This window comes from Triticum dicoccoides, chromosome 6B, assembly GCF_002162155.2.
Source record: "Triticum dicoccoides isolate Atlit2015 ecotype Zavitan chromosome 6B, WEW_v2.0, whole genome shotgun sequence".
Taxonomy (NCBI): domain Eukaryota; kingdom Viridiplantae; phylum Streptophyta; class Magnoliopsida; order Poales; family Poaceae; genus Triticum; species Triticum dicoccoides.
The window spans coordinates 675,980,578-675,990,656 of NC_041391.1; the positions used below are offsets into that span (position 1 = coordinate 675,980,578).

The following is a 10,079-nucleotide window of genomic DNA, read 5'->3' on the forward strand; positions in this document are numbered from 1 at the left end:
GTCTTGTTTAGCTACCCTTTTAAATGTTATTAGCGTAGCATTTACATGGCAACATATGATTACAGAGATGAGCTAGAAACAAGTTATACAAAGCTAAATGGAGAGAAACCAATTATATAAAGCAATTCCATGATTCTACATATTTTAAAAAGCTGGTTAATGTTGTTTTGCTAGACATCAATTTTAAATTTTTTAACATGCATAAGGATGACATATTCAAGTTCTATGCAGTTTCCTAAAAATATAGACATATAACACGATATGGAGCATTTTGTCGCCATGATGAAAAGATTGGGTGCCACGGCAACGGATACGGAAATGGTGCCATGGCGGAGAAAACATATAAAAGTTTGGAGCGTGCGGAACTTGTAAAAATGACGAGTGAGGTAAATTCTAGAAAAAAAATCGGAATTTGTGAACATTTCTCTAAAACTCGCGAACATTGTTTTTAAAGCCGTGAACATATTCTAAAACTGAAGAATATTTTTTGAAATTCATGAGTAATTAGTTGAAATTTGTGAACATTTTTGAATTACCCAACACAACCAGAGAAACCAGAAAAGAATAATCCACAACCGCAATTTCAACATTTGGAACCCTCAAGGGAGAACTCATTTGCATGTCCGTTAGAAACAATTGATAAAGGCTTAGGCATCAACTTTGTAAACAATTCATGCTTTGCGGTAGATGGCCTTGAAATGAACGAATGCGAAACTCCTGAATCAAATAAAACTTTCACCGGAATAAAATTAACTGAAAGAGTACCCATTATCACGTCAGAAGCCTCTTCTGCCTTAGCCACATTCACTTGACTAACCGTTGCGGTCTTGGAAAATCACCTCACCATTGCATTTGTTTGATGTGATGAGAGGAGAAGGCGGAGGCTGCCACTCATTTGCATAGTGAGCACACATTTTCTTTAGGGGTTGGTTGTCATGCTTGATTAGGTCAACCCGATGACCTTTTATTCGTCTCTGTAAAATGTGACGACATAATAAAACTTTGCGAGATTGCTTAAAAACGATCGGGGAATAGAAGCAGTCCAACTAAACCAACATCTAATTAATGGAGCCAACGGACCTTTATTCATAGGAAATCATATGTACCGCAGAAGTATCGCTGCAGACCAAAGCGGGTGAATAATATCGAAATAGGAGAAACATTGCCTCCTCTTGAGTTTTTGACTTTCATTTTTTTAGCAGAACAATTATAGTGAAAATGTAAACAAAAAAAAGGACTCAGGGCGAGCAAATAGTAATGCTCAGCCCATTATTTGTCCTTTTCAGGTCGCCCGGCCCATAGTAGATAGTGTGGTTTTCCGACACTGGTGGTGTGATGCAGCCCATCAGACTTCAATTATCGGTCAGTGGGAGGAAAGAAGAGATCGACGCCCGTGCTCAGCCGGCGGGCACAACCACACAAGGGGCCGTGATCCACACCGCTGGTTGGCCGCTGCGGCGTGGTGGGGGCAGCCTCCGCCGAGGTTGTTAGTCTCGTCTCCTAGCTGCTGGTGGTCCAACTCCAAGCTGGGGGTGGGCACGTCGCGTGGTGCATGCACCCGTGCTGCCGCGCGTGCTGGCCTGGGCACGGACGGACCATGGCATCATGCCATGCGCGTGTCTAGGTTTTTGGCGTCGCGCGCGGTGGCCGCGCTCAGTGGCGGAGCCAGAAAAAATTAGGAGCGGGGGCGGACTGCAAGCTAACTAAAAATTCAACGAGTTGCAATCGAATAATGGGAATTACACATGAGCTTCTAGATGCTCCATACCCCTATACAAATATTAAATTAAAAAAACATTTTTGTTAAGAAAAATATCTGGAATTTGAGGATATCAAACCTGGGTGCCCAATCTACTCCCGTGTGATTTTTTCGTGAAAAAATACCAGTAAACTTATATGTCGCGAATAAAATACATATTGAACTAAAATTCATCCAAACATTTTTTTTCTGTACATAGTAATTTTGTGACTTTTTTGCCACGGATACATTTTCTGGTATTTTTTCACAAAATCTCACACAAAAGTAGATTGTACTCCAAAATTTTGGTATCCCAAAGTCCTTTTTTTTTATCAAATTTCTCGATTTTTTTTAAGCTTAATGTTCATATTGGGGGATGGAACACCCGGTGCTACAAATCATCTTCCTCGAATAATTGGATACATATTATGTACTTATAAGCATTAAACTAGAGAACCATAGATTTTAATTGGAATGAGCTCACTATTGTTGGCAACATAAATTGAGAGTTTGTTTCGGCTATACAACATTTGCATTCTCAATACTTGATTCACGAATAAAAAACTTTCTCATGTGAAATCACCATTAATATGGATTGGAGGGTTAAGATTAAAATTCAATGATTTGGAATAATTGAACTAACAAACAATGAATAGGATAGAGGAATCGAGAAAAAAATACCTAAGCAAAGCGGAGATCGATTTTCTTCAGTGAAGCTGCTTGGAACGATCAACGGTGAGATCCCCAATTGCCTACATTACTGCAAGTTACAAATATTTAAAAAAATCCCCCAAATCGGAAGAGTGAAATCTGGTGCCACAAATTGTACGCATCAATCCAGGCTACGCAGGATCAGTCACCTAAAAAATCGAAGCATCAATCTCTGGGCACGAATAGATGGGAGGAGGCACCGTTGACTGCCGGCCTGCCGCCTTTCGTGGGAGGCGCTGCGCCAGCTCGCGACGACTGCCTCTGCAAAACTGCTACTAGCAGGCGACTCGAGCCATCGCAACAGATCGAGATGGAGGCCCCCCGCAAAAAAAAAAAAAAGATCGAGATGGAGGCGACGAGCACGAAACGAGGCGACGTGGTTTGCCTAGCGACTTGTTACGCTCCCGGCGACTGCGGTAGGCCTTGCGATGCATGCGTGCAGCCTTTGGGCCTAGGTTTAGGAAGTTTACTAGATGGGCTTAGAAGTAGACCCAGCCCACAGACTATTTGCCCGGGCAGAAAGCTAATTAGTACCTGACTAATTGCTTCGATTAGACGTCAGCCTGCCGCTGAGCCCGGGCAGCTGCCCCGGGTCGCCGGGTACTGCCTCCGCCACTGGCCGCGCTTGACGTGAACGTCGTCGCCGACAGGGCGCTGGGCATGGCTAACGGTGCACTGCACGGCCAGTCGGGCATCCATGGTACATGGTACACCACACACATCAATGCGTAGCCGGGTGGAGCCGGCACCCAACCACGCGACTCATCTACAGACGGCGGAGCACCGTCGATCTCCCGACATGTGTCATACTTATACAAAGGGAATGGCTCTCTCTCTCTCGCTGACCGGGCAAAAGAAAAGAGCAATCAACGGACGGACGGGGGAGAAAGAAAAAGAGAAAAACGTACATGGGTGCGCTGGCCGGGCAGCGCGGCACATGGCCGTCTTTCCTCTCTCTTTCTATCTGCCGCGCGCGCGATCCATCCACCAGCCGGCACGGCACGTCCCTTTTCAAATTTGAAACACCCTCTGCCTCGACTATAAAAGTGCTTGGGGATCTCAGCGGAGCAGGTGCATGCCATGCCTGCACAGCTCGAGACGGCACCACGTGGCCGGCGGCAGAGGTTGTTTATCACACAGCTGTGCGGCGGAATGCTCGAACGCGCGGCGGCCGTGGCGTCAACGTGGAGCGCGCAATCCTACGGTATCCCCGCAGATAGTTTTTAACTTTGTTAATGTGCTCGCAGGACTTTGGAGTTGCAATAAACTAACCGCTCTACACGACCAGGCCAGCGCACGTACAGAATAGCGCTGGCGCTAACTCCATCAGACCAGCACACGCTACACAAGTGTACAGCCCAAATCTTTACCGCCCTCGACGAGGTCGATCAGCCAACTGCACATTTTTTGTTTTCCGATGACAATGCTCGTGTTGCAGACATATTAGTGGCACATTTGGGTCTGCTGTTGCAACTGATCAAACATGTGCCAGATACATAATTTTTCGTCGGACGACCCTGAGCTTTTTCCGTCACTCGTAAGTTGACAGTGATAGACAAAGGGTTTTGGCAGTTGTGGGCTTCGACACCTGAGAGGGTCGGCCACGGCAACATATATAACGAGGGGGTACCTCATCGGGTACAGATACGATGTACAGAGTTTACAACACGTACAAGACTGCAAGTCTAACACCCTCCCTCAATCTTAATCGTGATCTGAAGAATTCAGAAGATTAAGATTGCGACGACATCCCTCAAACTGAGGTAGTGGCAACGGCTTTGTGAAGATGTCAGCAAGTTGATCCTTCGACGGGATGAACTTGATCTGAAGTAACTTCTGTGAAACTAGTTCTCTGACAAAGTGATAGCCAACTTCGATGTGTTTCATTCGGGCATGAAATACCGGATTTGAAGAAAGGTACGTAGCGTCGATGTTGTCACACCAAAGAACAGGTGGATGATGCTGAGAGACTCTCAACTCTCGAAGCAAGGACTGAACCCAGATAAGTTCAGCGGTGGCATTGGCAACTGCTTTGTATTCAACTTCAGTACTACTATGAGAAATTGTAGCTTGTTTACGAGCACTTCAAGCGATCAAATTAGGACCATAGAACACTGCATATCCCCCCGTGGATCGCCTGTCATCTGGGCTACCAGCCCAATCTGCATCAGAAAACACCGAGAGGCCACCGGAAGGAGCAGACCGAAGATGTAGACCCAGAACAGCAGTCAAGCGAACATAGCGCAGAATGTGCTTCACAACAGTCCAGTGAGTATCCCGAGGAGCATGAAGAAACTGGCACACGCTGTTCACCGCATAAGATATACCAGGACGAGTAATCGTCAAATACTGTAAGCCGCCAACAATACTGCGATATGTAGTGCTATTTTTTTTAAAATAATACATTTTTATTAATTTTCATAAATATTACGCTGGATAAAAAAATTCAAAAATAATACACCGTCGGCCCGCTGCAGGCCGACTGGGCCTAGTCGGCCCACAACAGGCCGATTGGATTCCAGTCGGCCTACAGCTGGCCGACTGGCCCCTGTCGGCCCCCTGTGGGCTGATTGGGTCCTGTCGGCCCACTATGGGCTGACTGGAGCTAATTGGCTCGCTGTGGGCTAATTGTTTTTGCAAAAAAAGTAAGCATAAAAAATATATGTTTAAAAAAGTGTTAATCATGTAATTAAAAAATGTTAAACGTGTATAAAAAAATGTTCCTGATGTATAAAAAAAATGTACAATATATATGCAAAAAAGTTGACATAAAAAATATGTTTTAAAAAGTGTTAAGCATGTATTTAAAAATAGTTAAATGTGTGTATAAAAATGTTCCTTATTTATACAAAAAATATAAAATGTGTATGAAAAAAAGTTGACACCAAAAAAATATGTTTGAAAAGTTGACATTTTTTCAAATACATGATTAAAAATTGTTAAATGTGTGTATAAAAAAATGTTCCTTATCTATACAAAAAATATAGAATGTGTATGAAAAAAAGTTGACACCAAAAAAATATGTTTGAAAAGTTGACATTTTTTCAAATACATGATTAAAAATTGTTAAATGTGTGTATAAAATATGTTCCTTATCTATATAAAAAATTATAGAATGTGTATGAAAAAAAGTTGACACCAAAAAAATATGTTTGAAAAAAATGTTCTAGTTCCATACAAAAAGAGCAACCAATCATACTTAGGTCCGTGATGCTCCCATACCGGATCCGGAGCTGGAACATTCTTTTATACATGTTTAACCTTTCATTCCAATATATGAAAAAATTTTGTGTACTCGTTGAACATTTTTTTCAAATACATGATTAACATTTTTTTCAAACATATTTTGTTGGTGTCAACTTTTTTTCATACACATTCTATATTTTATGTATCGATAAGGAACATTTTTATACACACATTTAACAATTTTTAAATACATGATTAACACTTTTTAAAACATATTTTAGTCAACTTTTTTGCATATATATTGTACATTTTTTGTAACATCAGGAACATTTTTTTATACACGTTTAACATTTTCTAATTACATGATTAACATTTTTTAAACATATATTTTTTATGCCTACTTTTTTTGCAAAAGCAATTAGCCCGCAGTGAGCCAATTAGCTCTAGTCGGCCCACTGTGGGCCGACAGGACCAGTCGGCCAGCTGTAGGCCGATTGGAATCCAATCGGCCTGCTGTGGGCTGACTAGGCCCAGTCAGCCTGCAGTGGGCCGACGGTGTATTATTTTTGAAAAAAAATTAACCAGCATAATATTTATGAAAATTAATAAAAAAATGTATTTTAAAAAAATTAGCATATGTAGTAGCCTCATCTGAAGGAAGAAGGGTACCATCAAGTGCAGAGAGTCGATCAGAAGCTGTCATGGGAGTGGTAGCAGGCTTACACTGAAGCATACCAGCACGACGAAGCAAATCCAGAGAGTACTTCTGCTGAGTGAGAGTCAGACCGACATCAGAATGAGAGACCTCCAAGCCAAGGAAATAATGAAGCCGACCAAGATCTGTAATAGCAAAATCACCACTCAAGGCAGAAACAAGACGATCCGCAACAAAGGCCGACGAGTTGATCAATATGATGTCATCGACATACACCAATAGGTACATTGTGACCGTAGGGCGCTGTAGCATGAATAAGGACGTATCAGCTGTCGAAGGAACAAATCCATGTGCACGGAGAGCAGAAGCAAGACACGCATGCCAAGCACGAGGTGCCTGTTTAAGACCATAAAGAGCCTTTACCAAGCGACACAAATGCTGCGGACGAGCAGGATCAACAAAACCAGGCGGCTGACGCATATAGACCTCTTCATCAAGAACACCATGAAGGAAAGCATTTTGAACATCGAGCTGTCGAAGAGACCATCCACTAGTAACAGCAAGAGACAAGAGCAGACGAATAGTCGTAGGCTTGATCACGGGACTGAAAGTATCATCATAATCAAGACCTTGACGTTGTTTGAACCTGCGAGCAACAAGCCGAGCCTTATACCGTTCAATAGAGCCATCAGCATGTCGCTTAACTTTGAATACCCACTTAGAATCAATAATATTGAAACCACTGTGCGGAGGAACAAGACGCGACGTACCATTTTTCAGCAATGCCTGATACTCTTGTTCCATTGCAGAACGCCAGTGAGGGATACCCAGAGCTGCTTGATAATGACGGGGTTCAGCAGAAGGATCAATTTCAGAATGAACTATACAGTCCGCGAGCCATGCAACCGTGCCATCGATGCGTTGGAGCGGACAAAAAATGCCACTCTTGCTGCGAGTGTGTGGATGCTGAACAACCGGAGCAGTTGGCACGATCGAAGTCACAGGAACCGTCGATGGAGAGGCCCGCGTCTCCTGAGAAGAAGACATGGCGGGTGATGGTGACCGCGACGATGCAGAGGATGACCGCGATGATGGCGGGCTGCCAGGAGGCGACTCAGTAGGCGCGGGCGTCGCCGGACCAGGTGACGCAGGCGAGACCGACCCGATCAAGGGTGAGTCCGAGCCAGGTGACGTGGGGAGATCCAGCTCCAGCAGAGCCGGGGCCGAGCGCGTAGCGGGCGAGGGCACACCCGACCCTGCATGGCCCATGCAGGGAGAAGAAGGCGTGGGATCGACGTGATCCGTCGAACGCGGACCCGCTGCTACCGGAGCCGGATCCAATCGCATAGTGGGCACGCGCGCAGGAGACCCTGCATGCCCCATGTAGGAAGCCGCGGCGGCAGGATCGACGTGATCCATCGAAGCAGCCGTCGGAGCAGCGTAGGAGTCCTCCAGGAGAACAAGTCGAGCACCTCTACCAGTTCCTGCACCATGGTTAGACAACAAAAGAGGCGAGTGTGCAGTATCTACAAATTGATCAGGCAATAAAGGAGATGAGTGCACTGGTTCATTAGGTGTGGTGACAGGAGTGGGAAGATTAGAAAAAAGGAAGAACATGCTCATCAAAGACAACGTCACGCGAAATATACACACGATTTGTTGGAACGTGAAGGCATTTATAACCTTTGTGAAACGGACTGTACCCATGGAAGACACATTTTTTAGAACGGAACTCAAGCTTGCGATTATTGTAAGGACGGAGATGCGGCCAACATGCACAACCGAAGACTTTGAGAAAAGTGTAATCAGGAGTCTCATGAAGCAAGAGTTCAAGCGGAGTTTTCATGCCAAGAAGCCGCGATGGAAGTCTGTTTATGAGAAAACAGGCGGTAGTGAAAGCATCACTCCGAAAACGAAAAGGAACAGAGGCATGGGCTAGTAAGGTCAAACCGGTCTCAACAAGATGATGATGCTTACGTTCAGCTGAACCATTCTGCTGATGTGTATGAGGACAAGACACACGATGCGAAATCCCAAGTTTCTCGAAGAAGGTATTTAGATTGCAGTACTCACCCCCCCCCCCAATCCAACTGTATATGAATAATTTTGTGTTGTAGGAGACGCTCAACATGTGCTTGGAATTTAAGAAAAACATCGAACACATCAAACTTGTGTTTAAGAAGATAAATCCATGTAAAGCGACTATAAGCATCAATAAAGCTGACATAGTACTCATGACCACTAACAGACATCTGAGCAGGACCCCAAACATCTGAAAACACAAGCTCAAGAGGAGTTTTGACTACATGACTAGAAACAGAAAAAGGTAACTAATGACTCTTTCCCTGCTGACAAGCATCACAAACTGAAACATCTTTATTACTAGACACGGACGGTAGCTCATGACGGCGAAGAATATGTCGAACAATGGGTGTAGCAGGATGACCAAGACGAGAGTGCCATTGTGAGGGAGACACTCAAACAGCACTGAAGACTTGAGGGACGGCTGGAGAGACAGATCGTGGCACATCAAGAGCGTATAGTCCATGACGAAGGTGCCCTCTAAGAAGTACGTCCGGTGTAGCCTGGTCCTTGATAAAAAGATGAAACAGGTGAAACTCACAAAACACATTATTGCCATAAGTGAGTTTAGGTACGGATAGCAAGTTACGGGCAATAGTGGGAACTCGAAGAACATTCTTAAGATGCAACTGCCGAGATGTATGTGTGAGAAGAGATGCCTGACCAATATGAGAGATGTGCATACCTGCCCCATTAGCTGTGTGAACCTTGTCAGGACCATGATAGGCCTCACAGATAGCAAGCTTGTCCAATTCATTTGTCATGTGCTCGGTGGTGCCAGTGTCCATGTACCAGGTGGGATCAACATTATAAGACTGAGTCTTCCCTTGATGTTGCGTCATGTTGACTTGACGCTCATTGCCCTTGCCGTTGTTGCCAAGACCAAGAAAATTAGGCTGAAAACGATGATGACAGCGAGACGCAACGTGGCGAGGAATTCCACACAGTTGACAAGGGGCAGCAGCTCCACAAGCGGCACAACAGGCACATGGGCGCCCGTTCTCGATGACGATGGTGGACACGACTGGGAAGGTGCAGCAGGAGGGGCGACACCCTTGCCTCCCGTAGGAGGGGTCGAAGAAGCCGTAGGAGCAGTAGGACGGGCACCGGGACGCCCCTTCCCGCCACGGACAGCGGCGTTGACTGAGGGGGCCTCATCCGGATGACGACTGGCAAGGCGTTGCTCCGTTGAGAGGAGGCGCTGAAAGAGTTTCCTGCGGCTTGATGGGAACCTTGCGTTCCTGGATCACCTCCACAAGAGAGTCATACTCGGCATCGAGATCTTGGAGGACATATGTAGTAAAATCCGTGTCACGAAGTGGCTCGCCGATGGAGGCAAGCTGATCGGCGAGGTGCTTGATCTTGTTGAAGAAAATGGTGACAGAGTGATGATCCTTGCAGGTCTCATTAAGCTGTGTACGAAGAGCCATGTGCTGAGACGAGGATTGTGCGGAGAAACTGGACTCCAGTGCACCCCATACCTCATGAGATGTAGTAGCAAATAGAACCAAGCCGGCGCCGCCCTCGGTGAGAGAGGACTGAATCGCCGAGAGAATCGCTTGATCTTGAGCAATCCATGGCCGGTACATATGATGATCCGGCGAGGGACATGGCAGAGTACCATCCACAAAACCCTCCAAGTAGTGGCTACGGAGGAGGGGGAGAATCTGTGCACGCCAGAACAGATAATTGTCCATCTTCAGTTTA

General features: G+C 45.4%; 1 long non-coding RNA gene across 1 annotated transcript; it reads right to left on the reverse strand.

The window, feature by feature from the left end:
- Positions 1-565: 565 nt before the first annotated feature.
- LOC119322429 lies at positions 566-2,499 on the reverse strand. Its single transcript, XR_005155604.1, has 2 exons — positions 2,420-2,499; positions 566-974 (listed from the first exon to the last, which is right to left on the reverse strand). It is a non-coding gene; the product is annotated as an uncharacterized LOC119322429 (long non-coding RNA).
- Positions 2,500-10,079: the final 7,580 nt, after the last annotated feature.